We start from the raw sequence: 9,650 nt of genomic DNA on the forward strand, positions 1-9,650 counted from the left end.
TTAACCACTGAGCGATCTCATCAGCCTACTTGTTTCGTATTTTATAGAGAAGACAGAAATGGTAATTGACCTGTTGGTAATTGCCTGCACGTATTGAATGATCGTACCATCCCACAAATATGTACAGTTGTGAAATGTTAATTTAAAAAAAATGGACTGGGGACTGGAGAGATGGCTCAGTGGTGAAGAGCACTGGCTGCTCTTCCAGAGGACCTGGGTTCGATTCCCAGCAACCACATGGCGGCACACCACTCACTGTCTGTAGCTCCAGTTCCAGGGGATCTGGCACCTTCACAGACATACATGCAGGCAGAACACCAATGCTCATAAAATAAAAATGAACAAATCTTTTTAAAAAAAAATGAGCTAACGGTATGACAGAGGTTAAGAGCACTGGCTGCTCTTGCACGGGACCCGGGTTTGTTTCCCAGCATGCACATGGTGGCTCACAACCATCTGGAATTCCAGTTTCTGGAGATCCAGCGCCCTCTGCTGGCCTCCCCAGGCACACACGTGGTACACACACATGCAAGTAAAACATTCATACACATAAAATAATAAAAATTGAAAACATAAATAACTTTTAAAGGTATTGTGGGCCCAGGATGTGCATCTCAGTAGCAGAATGTCTGCTTAGCCAACAGGAAGCCTGGGGGTCATTCTCGGCACTTCAGTCATAAACACTACATCGACTGCCGGGAGCTTCCAGGGAAAGAGCAAGAAAAGTGAGATGCAGACCGTTTATTTGTTACAATTTGCTACCTTCGAATAATGACAAAAAGAAAATTTGTGTATGTATATGTAGTTAGAAATGTTAGGTCTCTGCGTTTATGTGTAGTGAGGAGTGAATAAAAAATATGCAAGAGAGCTGGACGTGGTGGTGCACGCCTTTAATCCCAGCACTTGAGAGGCAGAGGCAGAAGGATCTCTGTGAGTTCCAGGCCAGCCTGGTCTACAGAGTGAGTTCCAGGCCATCCAGAGCTGCATAGTGAGATCTTGCCTTAAAAAAGAAAAAAGTGCCGGGCAGTGGTGGCGCACGCCTTTAATCCCAGCACTCGGGAGGCAGAGGCAGGCGGATCTCTGTGAGTTCAAGGCTAGCCTGGGCTACCAAGTGAGTTCCAGGAAAGGCGCAAAGCTACACAGAGAAACCCTGTCTCGAAAAAAAAAAAAAGAAAGAAAGAAAGAAAAAAAAGAAAAAAAAAGAAAAAAAAGAAAAAAAAGAAAAAAAAAGAAAAAAAAAAAGAAAAAGAAAAAAGTATGAGGTCCGGTGAGGTCCGGTGGGGTGGCACACTCTCTTAATCCCAGCACTCAGGAGGCAGAGGAGGGCAGCCATGAGGCCCAGCCTGGTCGACAGAGTGAGTTCCAGGACAGCCAGAGCTAAAAATATAGAATACCCTGTCTCAAAGAAAAACATGAGTATGAATGATTACTCACATATTAGGAGGGTATCATAAATTCTCAGGAAATCATATAAAAGGGAAAAAAGACTTATTCTTCAAAAAAACTTATATGGGGTATATGTGCAGAAGCAGGCAGGCCTCTGAGTTTGAGGCTAGCCTGTTCTACATAGTGAGTTTGAGGCCAAAGAGGAACACACAGTGACATCCTTTCTCAAAAAAAAAAATAAATAAATAAATAAATAAATCCAGACTTTCTGGGACAAATTACTTAACTCTCCATGCCTCAGTTTCCTGATCTGTAAAACAGATAAATGTGGTAGATAGATTGTGGTTTGGGGTGTTTAGTTTTGTTTTGTTTTGATTGTTAGACAGGCTATCCTGTAGATGAGGCTCACCTTGGGTTTACTCTGTAGCTGAGGCTTGCCCTGCACTTTTGAACTTTCCTGCCAACGCTATCTGGATCCTGGGATCCCAGGTCTGCACCACCACTCTTGTTCTGTGCTGGATTGTCGTGAGGAGTAAACGGAAACACTCACTCATGCAGACGCGTAACCGTGGGAAGATTTACATAAGGGTTAGAGTAAAATGATTTGTGCATGTGGTGCTGGGGGCATGCGTGCAGGTACCTGACGAGGCCGGAAGCGCAGGGTTAATGCCCTGGAGCCAGAGTTATAGGCTGTTGGGAGCTGCCTGATGCAAGTGCTGGGATCTGAACTCTGGTCCTCTGCAAGAGCAACACACTCTCTAACCACTGAGCCATCTCTCCAGCTCCCAAGGTTAGATGTTAATAGTTGTTATATACTTAGTTTTATATGCTTTTTTATATGCAAAGAAAATGTTAAATGAGAAGAACAGGCAGCATCAAGAAACAAGGTAGGTTTGTCCTTTCTTGTTGAGCAAATACGAACATTTCCTGGTGCGTACCAAATTATCGGAAGGCCCTTAAGGGCTTCCTGGGCCAAGTGCTGGACAAACCTCAGCACAGGGGAATTGACGTGGATCTGTGTGGCCAGGAGATAGCTCCCCCGACTGGAACGTCCAGCATTTGACTTCAGCACCTTGGTTCTGTCTCCACACCTCTACCCAAGCATGTGGCAGCCAGCCAGGCCTCTATCCCTGAAACTCAGAAGCTGGGAGCACCCCTGGGCATGTTACTCATGAAGTGGTGGTGGGGCCTCCCTGGCCTGGTGCCCTGACCACCTGATACCCAAGGCTGCACACTCGGGCTGGGGTTAAGTGATTCTGGAGTGTGGCCTCCTAAGAAGAAGCAGTCTTCCTTATCATAGGCCTTCTGTGTGGGTCAGTAGGCAGGCAGCAACATGTTATGGAATGTCATTGCCCTGGGCTGTAGCTGCGTTGTGGCTCAGCCAGGTATTCCCTGGCCACAGACAGTACACCTGCCTCTCTGGAGTGCTGTCCTGGGTCACTGTACTCAGAGTGAACTACGCTGCTTTTGAGTTCCTGGGAGGCTTTCTTCTCTCAGTCCTGAGGCACATGTGCTGTGACTACAGAGCTTTCCTTTCCTCCACACTCAGCAACCTTTCCATGTGGGGCCACCCCTCTCCTCCTGCCCAGCTTCCTTGCCCATGCTGACATTTGCCCTGACACCATCTGTCCATCCAAATCCAGCCTAGCTGTCCATGGTGACCTTGAATCCCAGCACTCAGGAAGCAGAGGCAGGAAGATTTGTCTGAGTTTGAGGCCAGCCTGGTCTACATAGCAACTTCCAGGCCAACCAAGGCTACGCAGTGAGACTCTTGTCTCAAAAAACAAAACAACAAAATTCAGATTGTTTCTAAGGCTTCCTCTTCCCTGGAGCCTTCTTAATACATCCATCCTGAAGGCTCTCAGTTCCTGAGAATTTGGGGGTCCTTTATACTCATAGGCCTCTCCTGCTAACACAGCCTTCTAGAAAAGACAAGCTTTGCCTATATGAACATAAATGTATACAATAATGTCTCTCTTCATTTACTGCCCCAGGTAATGCTAATTTGGGGTGAAATCGTTACACTTTTATGCAAGTCATTTTGGCCCTTTCAGGGTCTTCTTTAATTTCTGTGTTTATTTACATTTTTTGCACATGTAAAACACAGTCCTGTCTCCTGCCCCCTTCTTGAGGTAACCAGAATTTTGGTTGTGTTCTATTTTGTTTGTTTTTGGCACTGGGAATCCAACCCTGGGCCTTGTGTGTACCAGGCAAACACTCTGCCACTGATCCATCGTGTCTCCCATCTCTCTGTCTCTCTCTGTCTTTCTGTCTCTCTCTTTCTCTGAACAATGATTATTCTCAGGCAGATTTGGAATATAATCCTTCCTCAGCCTCCTTAGTGTTGGGATTACAGGAGAGCTCAGCGCTTAGCTCTCTTTCTTTCCATAAAGTTCTTATGTATGTATGCTTGGACAATGCTGTTTGATTTAATGTTTCCTTATAAGGAAAAGAAACTATTTTAAGGTTTCTTCTCATTATTTAGATAGTTTTACAATTGTTTTCAGATGCGTCCTGCAAATCATTAAATTTGTGTGCGTGTGTGTACCTGTGTGAGTTTATGTACATGATGTTCACGCATGTGCCCAAGGAGGCCAGAGGGCATCAGACCCCCCTGTAGCTGGAGTTAGAAGAAGTTGTAAACCAGATGTAGGTGTTGGCATCCAAATTCAGGGCCTCTGCAAGAGCAATAATCACTCTTAACCGCTGAGCCAAAGTGCCATTTGGGAGAATATTTTAAATAGATTTTTACATTAGGCTTTGAAAGACAATTGTAGAAAAAAAAAAAAAAGAAGGAAAATTGTTTACTATTTATTATTTATTTATTTTTGTGTTTTGAAACAGGGCTTCTCTGTGTAACTCTGGCTGTCCTGGAACGTGCTATGTAGATCAGACTGACCTCAAACTCACAGAAATCTACCTGCCTCTGCCTCCCAAGTCCTGAGGCTAAAGGTGTGCACCACTACGCGCAGTATTCTCTTTTAGTATCAATATTTTTGAATGTCTGTGTGTGCCTGCGTGAGTTTATGTACATCATGTGCATGCAGGTGCCTGAGGAGGCCAGAGAGCACTGGGTCCCCTGGAGCTGGAGTCAGAGGTGGTTGTGGGTGCTGGGAACTGAACCTAGGTCCTTTGCAAGATCAACAAGTGCTCTGACCACTGAGCCATCTCCCAAGAAGGCAAATTATTTTAATCTATTCCTTTGATACCTTTTAACTAACCCCATTTTCTGAGTTCTAATAGTTTTCAACACTCAGTTGAGTCTTTTGAGTGGATAATCTCTAGTAGGAGCATAAGGAGCCAACATCGCTATTTATGAAGATGTGACTTGGTACCCGTCTTTGGGAAGTGCCCTTTTTTCATTACACACTGTGGTAGTGAGTCACTTGTGACATTCTGTGCAGTTTCGGGTCATTCACATACTGTGTTGAACTGAACGCTACTTCTCTGAATGAATCCACTCAAATTGATTTATACATTCTCTTGTCGATGGCACTTGGCTATTCTGACATTTGCTTCTGGTGACGTGGCTGGGAATCTGGTCTTGGAGCACAGGCAACGTTTCTAGACTTTACTGCTGGCTGGCTTAGGACTCGGCTATGCTTCAGCTGTGTGAGGGAAGGCAGGTGGTTTTTCCTAGTAGCTGTTTGGGCTGGGCTCTGTCTGACAGCATCATGGGCATCCTGCTGTCCCACCTCTTTTCATGGTCTAGAGTCTGCTGGGTGTGTTCCTGGTTTTATTTTTTTATTCATTTTTTTTGGGGAGGGGTGTTATTTATTTGTTTGTTGCTGTTTGTTTGGACAGCCTCATTCTGTAACCCAGACTAGCTAGAACTCATTATATAGCCTACCCAGGCCTCGAATTCACTGCAGTCCTGCCTCAGCTCCAGAGTGCAGGGTTTACCGTCAGCCACCGTGCCTGATAGGCTAGGTCGCCTTGCCTGACAAACGGGGTAAAATAGCATCTCACAGTGGTCACAGTGGTCTTCACTTGCATTTCCCTCCTTAAATGTTTGCTGGACAATGTATGTGTTTCCTCTTTTTTTTTTCTTTTTTTTTTTTTTTTTTTTTCTTCGAGACAAGGTTTCTCTGTGTAGCCCTAGCTGTTCTGGAACAACTCTCTTTGGAGACCAGGCTGGCCTCTAACAGAGATCCATCTGCCTCTGCCTCCTGAGTGCTGGGATTAAAGGCGGGCTGTGTTTCCTCTTTTGTAGCTGTCTCTGTTGGATTCCTTGATCTTTTCCTGTGTGCAGGGGTGCTGTATAGATTTCTGGGGGGTGTGCTCCCTGCGGGTACACAGCACACATCACTCGTCTGTGGTTCTCTGTTCACTTTCTCTCAGGTGTCTCCACCTTTCTCTTCCCTCCCACAACTGGGCAGAGACATTGCGGCTGGGCGGGAATGTGTGTGCGTGAGTGTGTATGTGTGTGTGTGTGTGTGCGCGCGCGCGCGCGCCTGCGTGCTTGTGTGCGTGCGTGCAAGTGTGTGTGTAAGGGAATGCTGTGCCAGTCAGAATCCCTATTACCCTGAGGACCCTCGCCGCTCCCTTGTCTCCCAGGACTTTGGGGGACCCTCCCATTGGGGGTGAAGGCAGTCTGGTTTGGGGAGCCCCTGTGGGCTTGGGTTGGGCAGGGTGGCAGGGAGGGTCCCTGCTAGGGGGTGATCACTTCCGCCGCCCAGCTGGGGGCCGGCGCTCTCCGCTCGGCTGGGCAGCAGGGCCGCGGCTCCGACTCCCCAGGGCCCTGGGGTCGGGGCGGGGGGAGGGCGGGGGGGGGGGCGGAAGCTGCCGGAGCAGATAAGGCCCGGGTCGGTCCTGCGGCGAGACGGTGCGGGGACGCAGCTGGTCCCACCCCCGCACCCTTTACCACCCGGGGAGGAGCCTCGGTGGGGTGAAGGAGCCGGACCCACCCAAGGGAGCAGTGGGGGATGGGGCGCCCTGCTCCCTCGCCTCTGGACAAGTGACAAGTGACTGAGGCTGCCCCACCTCGAGTATCTCAGCTGGGAAGCACAGGAGCTCACTTCCCCCACAGCGCTGTGGGATGAAGGGGCCGACTTGCAAGCCCTCTGAGGGTTTCCTTAGTTTGGGGCTGGTCTTAATTTGGGGGCCTGATGTACCCCGAAGCCCTCACTGGCCTCGCCACACCTTCCTGACTGTCAGGCTTCATTGGTCCCCAATGTATGGAGGGGAAAAGGGGTTTACCAAATTCACAGCCTGCAAGCAGATTTAGGCTTTGTGGAGCCTCAAGTTTTTACAGTTTTGGGTGGAGTGTAAGGAAAAGATTACAAAACCATAAATGCAGAATGCAGACTCCCTTCCCGGGGCTAAAAGGAGTACACGCTGGGAAAGAAGGCCAAGTCCAGTTCCCTTAGGCAGCACCTCCCTGAAATGCCTGGGGCGGGGGCGGGGGGGCTTATGTGACTCTCCGCAGAGCTTCAGAGACCCCCAACACAGGCAGCTGGGTAGGGAGGCGCAAGGGCACGCTGCCGGGGCGACAGGCAGGGGGCATTGAGCAGCTGCACCGAACCCCCTGTATGCCCAGACAGTGGTCCCTAAGCCCGGCGATTATCAAGAACAGCAGGGTATCTGAGGACCGCAGCCACAGCCCTGCAGGTCCACCATGTCACTCAGGGTCCCCAGCCCTGAAGGGCGGGTGTGAACAATTCCAAGGAGAGAACGAAGGCCCTTTGTGGTTCCTCTGTGAAATCAACCAAACTGGAGTTGCACAGGAAGAAGGAGCCCCACGGCCCAGGCGGGCAGTGGGATGAGGGGGAGGAGCTTCCCCTGCCTCCTTGTGGGTGCGGTGGGAGGGACGGTAACCAGCGGGACAGCTGTTCTGAACCCGAGAGAGTGTGCAGGACCGAGGGCTTTTGTTGGGCGCTAGTGAAGTCAGGTTCTCCTCTAGGACATTTTCAGGCCAGGTTAGGCACTCTCCTCCTGTGCCACCCTACTGTAGGGTCAAGTCACTTCCTCAGGGACTGCTCAGCCACGAAAGTGAGGCCAGGGAAGGTGGCACATTCCTTTAATCCCAGCACTCAGCAGATCTAAGTTTGAGGCCAGCCTGGTTTACATAGTGAGTTAAAGGCCAGGCAGGGCTATACAGACAGACCCCATCTCAAAAACAAATACACAGGCGCTCTTGCAGAGAACCTGGATTCTGTTCAGTGGACAACAGTGTGTAACTACAGTTCCAGGGGATTCGATCACCCTCCTTCACCTTCCAAGGCATCAAGCATGCATGTGGTACACAAACATACGTGCAGACGAAACATCCATACACATAGAATAAAATAAAACGAACCAAAAAAACCTACAAATGTTTGGTACCAGTGCCTGGAGTCCAGGTATTGGGAATACGCCTTCCTCAGGCTGTTATCCTATATAAGGGTAGAAGTTCTCAATCTGTGGGTCGTGACCCCTTTGTGGGGCAAATGATCCTTTCACAGGATTGCCTTGACCTTCGGAAAACACAGATATTTACATTACAGTTCATGATAGTAACAAAATTACAGCTATGAAGTAGCAATGAAATAATTTTATGGTTGAGGGTCACCACAACATGAGGAACTGCATTGGGAAGGTTGAGAACCACGGTCTAGAGTTAGATGCTATTGTTTCTCTGGTGCAAGTCCAAGGTGGAGAGGTAAAAGGGGGTCTCTGAATCAAGGAGGCTGCTCCATACCTCCGTATTCTGGTTTTGATTTTGTTGTTTTTTGCTTTTTTTTTTTTTTTTTTTGACAGAGTTTCTCTGTGTAGCCCTGAGTGTCTTGGAACTTGGTCTGTAGACCAGGCTAGACTTGAACTCAGATATCTGCCTGCCTCAGCCTCCTGAGTGTTGGAATTAAACATGTGCACTACCATGCCTGGCCTCATATTCTGTTTTTCTTTTTTCTTTTTTTTTTTTTTTTTTCCGAGATAGGGTTTCTCTGTAGCTTTGGAGCCTGTCCTGGACTAGCTCTGTAGCCCAGGCTGGCCTCGAACTCACAGAGATCTGCCTGCCTCTGCCTCCTGAGTGTTGGGATTACAGGCGTGCGCCGCGGCCAACACCACCCAGCATATTCTGTTTTTCAAATTATTATTATTACATTTAGAGTGTGTGTGTGTGTGTGCTGGTGTGTGGGTATGCTTGCACAAGAACATACCACGATAAACACATGGTAGTCAAAGGACAACTTACAGAGTCAGTTCTTCCATTCCACCATGGGAGTCCTGGGAGTCCTGGGGACTGACCTCAGGTTGTCAGGATTGGTGGTGGCAAGCGCCTTGCCCTGTTGTTGTTTTTTTTTTTTTTAAAGTCTCACATATTCCAGGCTGCTCGTGAACTTGCTGTACCATTTAAGATGATCTTGAATTTCTGATTTTCCTGTCTTCACCTCTGAAGTGCTCGGATTGCATGCATATATCACTATGTTCAATTCTCATTCTAGATTTTGTAACCTCTGTTCTTTCCCCAACTCTAGCATCTTCCGGGCAGGATCAGGAGAAGCAGGAGAATCTTAGGATAGCCCCAAAGCAGAGAGCTGGGACAAGATGGCCAGTGGCCTGACGATGGCCCTGACGATGGTAGGATTTGGGGCTCCGAGTAATTGTCTAAACAAAACGAGCTGTCTGTCCGTTCTTTGCCAGGATTTATCCTGGGCTGGTGGGCTCAAGGACTCAGCTGGCTCCCTTTTGCAGCGTAGGTCACCTGGTTTCAGTCACGCCTTTGCTCTGGGCCTCAGCTTTCTCACCTTTAAAATGGAGCTAATCCTACAACTGTAAGGACTAAAGATACTAGTGTGCGAAAGGACTACTGAATGCCACAGGCCATCTAAACAGACGTGGTGGGCAAGAAGTGGCAGCAGCAATGGAGAGTCCCCCACAGCAGAACCTGAGGCCTCCGAGGTCTCTGTTCCCAAGGGGGAGCCCCTTGGTTGAGGGCTGAGAAGCCCAGTTATGGCATTCTCCCAGACCAGGAAAGGTCAGAGCAAGGCCAGGGGCCCTGGAGGGCTCAGAGAAGAATGGGGAGCCAAGGTTCTCACCTAAGTCAGTCAGGTGTAGGGGGAGGAAGTGGGGATTTCTGGGAGGAGGCAGGAAGAGACTGTGGTATGATACTGGCCGCAGGATCGCCAGAGGCCCCATTCCAAACCCGTTTGTCCCTCTTGGCACACTTTTGAAGTAAGCATTCCTCCTTTTGGAAATTTGGAATCCGAGGCTCAGGGAGGCAAACTCCCTTATCAAGGCTCCAACACGGCACATGCTTCGGGGTCTGTCTGGCTCTGCAGCCT

This window comes from Peromyscus eremicus, chromosome 4 (genome assembly GCF_949786415.1).
Source record: "Peromyscus eremicus chromosome 4, PerEre_H2_v1, whole genome shotgun sequence".
Taxonomy (NCBI): domain Eukaryota; kingdom Metazoa; phylum Chordata; class Mammalia; order Rodentia; family Cricetidae; genus Peromyscus; species Peromyscus eremicus.